Below are 12,804 nucleotides of genomic sequence, written 5' to 3' on the forward strand. Positions count from 1 at the left end.
AACAAAATAAAATTACTACAATTAAATAAATTATTCCTATTTAAAACTAAATACTTACCTGTAAAATAAACCCTAAGCTAGCTACAATATAACTAATAGTTACATTGTAGCTAGCTTAGGGTTTATTTTTTATTTTACAGGCAAGTTTGTATTTATTTTAACTAGGTAGAATAGTTACTAAATAGTTATTAACTATTTAATAACTACCTAGCTAAAATAAATACAAACTTGCCTGTAAAATAAAAATAAACCCTAAGCTAGATACAATGTAATTATTATTTATATTGTAGCTAGCTTAGGGTTTATTTTGTAGGTAAGTATTTAGTTTTAAATAGGAATAATTTATTTCATTGTAGTTATTTTATTTAGATTTATTGTAATTATATTTAAGTTAGGGGGTGTTAGGGTTAGACTTAGGTTTAGGGGTTAATAACTTTATTACAGTGGCGGCGACGTTGGCAGCGGCAGATTAGGGGTTAATACATAAAATATAGTTGCAACGACGTTGGGGGCGGCAGATTAGGGGTTCATAAGTATAATGTAGGTGGCGGCGGTGTCCGGAGCGGCAGATTAGGGGTTAATAATATTATGCAGGTGTCAGCGATGTTGGGGGCGGCAGATTAGGGTTTAATAAGTGTAAGATTAGGGGTGTTTAGACTCAGGGTTCATGTTAGGGTGTTAGGTTTAGACATAACTTTTATTTCCCCATAGGAATCAATGGGGCTGCGTTAGGTGCTGAACGCTGCTTTTTTTAAGGTGTTAGGTTTTTTTTCAGCCGATTCTGCCCCATTGATTCCTATGGGGAAATCGTGCACGAGAACGTTTTGCCAGCTCACTGCTACCGTAAGCAACGCTGGTATTGAGGTGAGATGTGGAGCTAAATTTTGCTCTTCGCTCACTTTTTTGTGGCTAACGCCGGGTTTAAAAAAACCTGTAATACCAGCGTTGTCTTAAGTGAGCGGTGAGAAAAAAATGCTCGTTAACACCGCAAGCCTTACCGACAAAAACTCATAATCTAGCAGATATGTTCTAGTAATCAGACTAAGAACCAGCCCCATCAACCTAATAGAATTATTCTGTTCAGACTTCTGTCATCGCTCACTAAAAATACTATCACCAGCTGTAAGAGAGGCAGCGATCACTACAGATACGAGTAAACTAACGATGTACGACTGAAACACACATGTTCATGTAAACAGACTAGGAGCCAACAACAGATGATAGGATATGATGTCACACCTAATCGGAGTAAAGATGCTACGAAATCCGATACCTACATTGCATACAATACATTGAGCAAGGTTAGACACTCAAAACACTTTGTAAATGAGTAATGGCATCGAGATTTTTTTGAATTTTTTTTATGATCTAACATTTGGGAAAGATAATTAAAGGTTCAGAACAATAAAAACCGGACCTCACCCAAAATTACACTTCCAGTTCTTGAACCACGCCCTTAATCACACAAAGTAGTGTAACAGATCCCTATAAATAGACACCAGCCACAGACAGACATTAGTCTTGAGAAAGGCCTAGATAATGCCGAAACGCGTTGAACAAAGAGCTGGTAAGCATATTTCCAATTTCAGCACTAATTCCTGTATAATCTATACTATTAATATTTATTTTCTAGGACATTGAATCTAAGTACTGAGAGACCAACAGGATCCAGTCACAGGGATTCTAGCCACCAGGAATAGGAAGGCTTCCTCCACCAGGAGAGACTACAAGTCACCCCCAGGGAGACTATCAGGATCCATCACAGGGGTTCTCACCACCAGAAATTAAGAAGGATTTTATATTTTTGTGTACACTTCTTTCACCACGGATTTTTTCTTTTTCTTTTTTCGTTTTTTCTTTGTGACATTCACTGGCATATTTTGTGACCACCATCTATTTTTATCACCATCTATATTTTAATTATCATTTTTACTACCAATTTTTATTTTTGTGAATTTTGTGTCATATTTTTTAACACACGCTCAGTTGTTGAATCACTCATCAATTTCTCACCAAGCGACCCCTACCTTTTGTATAATCCAGAGGCTATTTCCTATTAACCCATCAGTGTCACTCACACTGCACCACTTTTACACAACTACATTTCACATAACCTTGATCCCTCTAATTTAGGGTCGCAAACATATCTACACCATTCCTGATTACATATATTGAGTAACACCAACACTATAGTCCATAAGTTGGACATCCCAATTCAGCTCCATTGGTTTTATATTTTTAATTTGTTTATTGTACATTGTGGATCCACAATTTTTAATGATTTTTATGAATGTATAAACTGTTTTTGGCATTCCTGATTTTACGATTGTATATTTAGGATATACTGTGTTATAGTTAAACTCTGATTACCATTCAGACAACTATCACCTTTATTTATTTAGGATACACTGGTATAATTAAACTCTGATCACTATTCAGACTACCATAATCTTTACCCATGACATTGGAGGTCCTAGTCACCTAGCCCTATTTGAGGGGCTCTGAACACACACATTTACTATAAACCTTCTCCAGGCTAGATAGATAGCCTTTGATCAGAGCTATAGGTGGATCCATCTCCTGGCGCTGTATCTATATAATCCATCATATACATAATTACATATAGGTTTATGAAGAAAACACATTCCCCATAGACTGCAATGTAAATGTAATTTTCAGTGAATTTTTTTGTTCTAACACCCCACATCCCCTCACTTTTACCCCTTATTACTGCTTCATGCAGTTATTTAAAATAAAAAAGTTCATATTTCTTATTTTAATAAAGGATATGTACACTTTATTTGGGGGAGGGCAGTTGGGTGACATCTTTTTTAAATTAACCAGATGTCTTTCATTAATTTAGCATGCAATTTAAACCAACTTTCCAATTTACTTCTATTTTCTAGTTTTGTTTGTGTTTTTTGTACACAATGACGCACACTCAGGGACACATACATACACATGGAGCAGACAAGGATACACACGTGCACACAGGGTACACACATACAAACAGGCTGCACACAAGGACACACACATGCACACAGAGCACACATATACAAACAGGGTGCACACAAGGACACACACATGCACACAGAGCACACACATACAAACAGGGTGCACACAAGGACACACACGTGCACACAGAGCACACACATACATACAGGGTGCACACAAGGACACACAAATGCACACAGAGCACACACATACAAACAGGGTGCAGCCAAGCACACGTGCACACAGAGCACACACATACAAACAGGGTGCACACAGAGCACACACATACAAACAGGGTGCACACAAGGAGATACACGTGCACACAGAGCACACACATACAAACAGGGTGCACACAAGGACACACATGCACACACATACAAACAGGGTGCACACAAGGAGACACGTGCACACAGAGCACACACAAACAATCAGGGTGCACACAGGGACACACACGTGCACACAGAGTACACACATACAAACAGGGTGCACACAAGGACACACACATGCACACAGAGCATACACATACAAACAGGGTGCACACAAGGACACACACATACAAACAGGGTGCACACAAGGACACACACATGCACACAGAGCACACACATACAAACAGGGTGCACACAAGGACAAACGTGTACATAGAGCACACACATACAAACAGGGTGCACACAAGGACACACGTGCACACAGAGCACAAACATACAAACAGGGTGCACAAAAGGACACACACGTGCACACAGGACACACACATACAAATAGGGGGCACACAAGGACACACACACAAGGACACACGTGTACACAGAGCACACACATACAAACAGGGTGCACACAAGGACACACACATGCACACAGAGCACACTCATACAAACAGGGTGCACACAAGGACACAAACATGCACACAGAGCACACACATACAAACAGGGTGCACACAAGGACACACGTTCACACAGAGCACACACAAACAATCAGGGTGCACACAGGGACACACACGTGCACACAGAGCACACACATACAAACAGGGTGCACACAAGGACACACACATACAAACAGGGTGCACACAAGGAAACACATGCACACAGAGCACACACATACATAGAGGGTGCACACAAGGACACACACATGCACACAGAGCACACACATACAAACAAGGTGCACACAAGGACACATGTGCACACAGAGCACACACATTCAAACAGGGTGCACACAAGGACACAAACATGCACACAGAGCACACTCATACAGAGTGCACACAAGGACACGCATATGCACACAGAGTCCACCCATACAAACAGGGTGCACACAAGGACACACACATGCACACAGAGCACACACATACAAACAGGGTGCACACAAGGACACACACATGCACACAGAGCACACACATACAAACAGGGTGCACACAAGGACACACGTGCACACAGAGCACACACAAACAATCAGGGTGCACACAGGGACACACACGTGCACACAGAGCACACACATACAAACAGGGTGCACACAAGGACACACACATGCACACAGAGCACACACATACAAACAGGGTGCACACAAGGACACACACATGCACACAGGGCACATACATACAAACAGGGTGCACACAAGGACACACATGCACACAGAGCACACACAAACAATCAGGGTGCACACAGGGACACACACGTGCACACAGAGCACACATATACAAACAGGGTGCACACAAGGACACAAACATGCACACAGAGCACACACATACAAACAGGGTGCACACAAGGACACACATGTACACAGAGCACACACAAACAATCAGGGTGCACACAGGGACACACACATGCACACAGAGCACACACATACAAACAGGGTGCACACAAGGATACACACATACAAACAGGGTGCACACAAGGACACACACATGCACACAGAGCACACACATACAAACAAGGTGCACACAAGGACACACGTGCACACAGAGCACACACATTCAAACAGGGTGCACACAAGGACACACACATGCACACAGAGCACACTCATACAGAGTGCACACAAGGACACGCATGTGCACACAGAGTCCACCCATACAAACAGGGTGCACACAAGGACACACATATGCACACAGAGCACACACATACAAACAGGGTGCACACAAGGACACACACATGCACACAGAGCACACACATACAAACAGGGTGCACACAAGGACACACATGCACACAGAGCACACACATACAAACAGGGTGCACACAAGGACACACGTGCACACAGAACACACACATACAAACAGGGTGCACACAAGGACACAAACATGCACACAGAGCACACTCATACAGAGTGCACACAAGGACACGCATGTGCACACAGAGTCCACCCATACAAACAGGGTGCACACAAGGACACACACATGCACACAGAGCACACACATACAAACAGGGTGCACACAAGGACACATACATGCACACAGAGCACACACATACAAACAGGGTGCACACAAGGACACACGTGCACACAGAGCACACACAAACAATCAGGGTGCACACAGGGACACACACGTGCACACAGAGCACACACATACAAACAGGGTGCACACAAGGACACACACATGCACTCAGAGCACACACATACAAACAGGGTGCACACAAGGACACACACATGCACACAGGGCACATACATACAAACAGGGTGCACACAAGGACACACATGCACACAGAGCACACACAAACAATCAGGGTGCACACAGGGACACACACGTGCACACAGAGCACACATATACAAACAGGGTGCACACAAGGACACAAACATGCACACAGAGCACACACATACAAACAGGGTGCACACAAGGACACACGTGTACACAGAGCACACACAAACAATCAGGGTGCACACAGGGACACACACGTGCACACAGAGCACACACATACAAACAGGGTGCACACAAGGACACACACATACAAACAGGGTGCACACAAGGACACACGTGCACACAGAGCACACACATACATACAGGGTGCACACAAGGACACACACATGCACACAGAGCACACACATACAAACAAGGTGCACACAAGGCACACACATTCAAACAGGGTGCACACAAGGACACACACATGCACACAGAGCACACTCATACAGAGTGCACACAAGGACACGCATGTGCACACAGAGTCCACCCATACAAACAGGGTGCACACAAGGACACAAACATGCACACAGAGCACACACATACAAACAGGGTGCACACAAGGACACACACATGCACACAGAGCACACACATACAAACAGGGTGCACACAAGGACACACATGCACACAGAGCACACACATACAAACAGGGTACACACAAGGACACACGTGCACACAGAACACACACATACAAACAGGGTGCACACAAGGACACACATGTGCACACAGAGCACACACATACAAACAGGGTGCACACAAGGACACACACATGCGCACAGAGCACACACATACAAACAGGGTGCACACAAGGACACACACTTGCACACAGGGCACACACATACAAACAGGGTGCACACAAGGACACACACGTGCACACAGGGCACACACATACAAACAGGGTGCACACAAGGACACACGTGCACACAGAGCACACACAAACAATCAGGGTGCACACAAGGACACACACGTGCACACAGAGCACACACATACAAACAGGGTGCACACAAGGACATACACGTGCACACAGGACACACACATACAAACAGGGTGCACATAAGGACACACACATGCACACAGAGCACACACATACAAACAGGGTGCACACAAGGACACACATGCACACACAGCACACACATACAAACAGGGTGCACACAAGGACACACACATGCACTCAGAGCACACACATACAAACAGGGTGCACACAAGGACACACACATGCACACAGGGCACATACATACAAACAGGGTGCACACAAGGACACACATGCACACAGAGCACACACAAACAATCAGGGTGCACACAGGGACACACACGTGCACACAGAGCACACATATACAAACAGGGTGCACACAAGGACACAAACATGCACACAGAGCACACACATACAAACAGGGTGCACACAAGGACACACGTGTACACAGAGCACACACAAACAATCAGGGTGCACACAGGGACACACACGTGCACACAGAGCACACACATACAAACAGGGTGCACACAAGGACACACACATACAAACAGGGTGCACACAAGGACACACGTGCACACAGAGCACACACATACATACAGGGTGCACACAAGGACACACACATGCACACAGAGCACACACATACAAACAAGGTGCACACAAGGACACACGTGCACACAGAGCACACACATTCAAGCAGGGTGCACACAAGGACACATACATGCACACAGAGCACACTCATACAGAGTGCACACAAGGACACGCATGTGCACACAGAGTCCACCCATACAAACAGGGTGCACACAAGGACACACACATGCACACAGAGCACACACATACAAACAGGGTGCACACAAGGACACACACATGCACACAGAGCACACACATACAAACAGGGTGCACACAAGGACACACATGCACACAGAGCACACACATATACAAACAGGGTGCACACAAGGACACACGTGCACACAGAACACACACATACAAACAGGGTGCACACAAGGACACACACGTGCACACAGGACACACACATACAAATAGGGGGCAAACAAGGAAACACACATGCACACAGAGCACACACATACAAACAGGGTGCACACAAGGACACACACATGCGCACAGAGCACACACATACAAACAGGGTGCACACAAGGACACACACTTGCACACAGGGCACACACATACAAACAGGGTGCACACAAGGACACACACGTGCACACAGGGCACACACATACAAACAGGGTGCACACAAGGACACACGTGCACACAGAGCACACACAAACAATCAGGGTGCACACAAGGACACACACGTGCACACAGGACACATACATACAAACAGGGTGCACACAAGGACACACATGCACACAGAGCACACACAAACAATCAGGGTGCACACAGGGACACACACGAGCACACAGAGCACACATATACAAACAGGGTGCACACAAGGACACACATGCACACAGAGCACACACATATACAAACAGGGTGCACACAAGGACACACGTGCACACAGAACACACACATACAAACAGGGTGCACACAAGGACACACACGTGCACACAGGACACACACATACAAATAGGGGGCAAACAAGGAAACACACATGCACAAAGAGCACACACATACAAACAGGGTGCACACAAGGACACACACATGCGCACAGAGCACACACATACAAACAGGGTGCACACAAGGACACACACTTGCACACAGGGCACACACATGCAAACAGGGTGCACACAAGGACACACACGTGCACACAGGGCACACACATACAAACAGGGTGCACACAAGGACACACGTGCACACAGAGCACACACAAACAATCAGGGTGCACACAAGGACACACACGTGCACACAGAGCACACACATACAAACAGGGTGCACACAAGGACACACACGTGCACACAGGACACACACATACAAACAGGGTGCACATAAGGACACACACATGCACACAGAGCACACACATACAAACAGGGTGCACACAAGGACACACATGCACACACAGTACACACATACAAACAGGGTGCACACAAGGACACACACGTGCACACAGGGCACACACATACAAACAGGGTGCACACAAGTACACACACGTGCACACAGGGCACACACATACAAACAAGGGCACACAAGGACACACACATGCACACAGAGCACACACATACAAACAGGGTTCACACAAGGACACACACGTGCACACAGGGCACACTCATACAAACAAGGGGCGCACAAGGACACACACGTGCACACAGGGCACACACATACAAACAGGGTGCACACAAGGACACACACGTGCGCACAGGGCACACACATACAAACAAGGGCACACAAGGACACACACGTGCACACAGAGCACACACATACAAACAGGGTGCACACAAGGACACACACGTGCACACAGGGCACAGGGCACACTCATACAAACAAGGGGCACACAAGGACACACGTGCACTGACACAGGGCACATACATACAAACAGGGTGCACGCAAGGACACACACGTGCACACAGGGCACACACATACAAACAAGGGGCACACAAGGACACACACGTGCACACAGGGCACACACATACAAACAAAGGCACACAAGAACACTCATGTGCACACAGAGCACACACATACAAACAGGGTGCACACAAGGACACACACGTGCACACAGGGCACACACATACAAACAAGGGGCACACAAGGACACACACGTGCACACAGATCACACACATACAAACAGGGTGCACACGACACACTCGTGCACACAGGGCACACACATATACAAACAGGGTGCACACAAGGACACACATGCACACAGAACACACACATACAAACAGGGTGCACACAAGGACACACACGTGCACACAGGACACACACATACAAATAAGGGGCAAACAAGGAAACACACATGCACACAGAGCACACACATACAAACAGGGTGCACACAAGGACACACACATGCGCACAGAGCACACACATACAAACAGGGTGCACACAAGGACACACACTTGCACACAGGGCACACACATACAAACAGGGTGCACACAAGGACACACACGTGCACACAGGGCACACACATACAAACAGGGTGCACACAAGGACACACGTGCACACAGAGCACACACAAACAATCAGGGTGCACACAAGGACACACACGTGCACACAGTGCACACACATACAAACAGGGTGCACACAAGGACACACACGTGCACACAGGACACACACATACAAACAGGGTGCACATAAGGACACACACATGCACACAGAGCACACACATACAAACAGGGTGCACACAAGGACACACATGCACACACAGCACACACATACAAACAGGGTGCACACAAGGACACACACGTGCACACAGGGCACACACATACAAACAGGGTGCAGACAAGGACACACACGTGCACACAGGGCACACACATACACACAAGGGCACACAAGGACACACACATGCACACAGAGCACACACATACAAACAGGGTTCACACAAGGACACACACGTGCACACAGGGCACAGGGCACACTCATACAAACAAGGGGCCACAAGGACACACACGTGCACACAGGGCACACACATACAAACAGGGTGCACACAAGGACACACACGTGCACACAGGGCACACACATACAAAAAAGGGCACAAAAGGACACACACGTGCACACAGAGCACACACATACAAACAGGGTGCACACAAGGACACACACGTGCACACAGGGCACAGGGCACACTCATACAAACAAGGGGCACACAAGGACACACACGTGCACTGACACAGGGCACATACATACAAACAGGGTGCACGCAAGGACACACACGTGCACACAGGGCACACACATACAAACAAGGGGCACACAAGGACACACACGTGCACACAGGGCACACACATACAAACAAAGGCACACAAGAACACTCATGTGCACACAGAGCACACACATACAAACAGTGTGCACACAAGGACACACACGTGCACACAGGGCACACACATACAAACAAGGGGCACACAAGGACACACACGTGCACACAGATCACACACATACAAACAGGGTGCACACGACACACTCGTGCACACAGGGCACACACATACAAACAGGGTGCACACAAGGACACACACGTGCACACAGGGCACACACATACAAACAGGGTGCACACAAGGACACACGTGCACACAGAGCACACACAAAAAATCAGGGTGCACACAAGGACACACACGTGCACACAGAGCACACACATACAAACAGGGTGCACACAAGGACACACACGTGCACACAGGACACACACATACAAACAGGGTGCACACAAGGACACACACATGCACATAGAGCACACACATACAAACAGGGTGCACACAAGTACACACACATGCACACAGAGCACACACATACAGAGTGCACACAAGGACACACACGTGCACACAGAGCACACACATACAAACAGCGTGCACACAAGGACACACACGTGCACACAGGGCACACACATACAAACAAGGTGCACACAAGGACACACACATGCACACAGAGCACGCACATACAAACAGGGTGCACACAAGGACACACACGTGCACACAGGGCACACACATACAAACAGCGTGCACACAAGGACACTCACATGCACACAAGGCAAAGGGCACACTCAAGGGGCACTCAAGGACACACACATGCACACAGAGCACACACATACAAACAGGGTGCACACAAGGACACACACGTGCACACAGAGCACACACATACAAACAGGGTGCACACAAGGACACACACGTGCACACAGGGCACACACATACAAACAGGGTGCACACAAGGACACACACATGCACACAGAGCACGCACATACAAACAGGGTGCACACAAGAACACACACGTGCACATAGGGCACACTCATACAAACAAGGGCTCTCAAGGACACACACATGCACACAGAGCACACACATACAAACAGGGTGCACACAAGGACACACGTGCACACAGAGCACACGCATACAAACAGGGTGCACACATGGACACACGTGCACACAGAGCACACACATACAAACAGGGTGCACACAAGGACCCACATGCACACCACAGAGCACACACATACAAACAGGGTGCACACAAGAACACACACGTGCACATAGGGCACACACATACATACAGGGTGCACACAAGGACACACACATGCACACAGGGCACACTCATACAAACAAAGGGCACACAAGGACACACATGTGCACACAGGGCACACACATACAAACAGGGTGAACACAAGGACACACACGTGCACACACAGCACACACATACAAACAGGGTGCACACAAGGACACACACGTGCACACAGAGCACACACATACAAACAGGGTGCATATAAAGACACACGTGCACACAGGGCACAGGGCACACTCATACAAACAAGGGGCGCACAAGGACACACACATGCACACAGGGCACACACATACAAACAGGGTGCACACAAGGACACACGTGCACACAGGGCACACACATACAAACAAGGACACACACGTGCACACAGAGCACACACATACAAACAGGGTGCACACAAGGACACACACGTGCACACAGGGCACAGGACACACTCATACAAACAAGGGGCACACTAGGACACACACGTGCACACAGGGCACATACATACAAACAGGGTGCACACAAAGACACACACGTGCACACAGGGCACACACATACAAACAAGGGGCACACAAGGACACACACGTGCACACAGGGCACACACATACAAAGGCACACAAGGACACCCATGTGCACACAGAGCACACACATACAAACAGGGTGCACACAAGGACACACGTGCACACAGGGCACACACATACAAACAAGGACACACACGTGCACACACAGCACACACATACAAACAGGGTGCACACAAGGACACACACGTGCACACAGAGCACACACATACAAACAGGGTGCACATAAAGACACACGTGCACACAGGGCACAGGGCACACTCATACAAACAAGGGGCGCACAAGGACACACACATGCACACAGGGCACACACATACAAACAGGGTGCACACAAGGACACACGTGCACACAGGGCACACACATACAAACAAGGACACACACGTGCACACAGAGCACACACATACAAACAGGGTGCACACAAGGACACACACGTGCACACAGGGCACAGGACACACTCATACAAACAAGGGGCACACTAGGACACACACGTGCACACA

Source organism: Bombina bombina, chromosome 6 (assembly GCF_027579735.1).
Source record: "Bombina bombina isolate aBomBom1 chromosome 6, aBomBom1.pri, whole genome shotgun sequence".
NCBI classification, from domain to species: domain Eukaryota; kingdom Metazoa; phylum Chordata; class Amphibia; order Anura; family Bombinatoridae; genus Bombina; species Bombina bombina.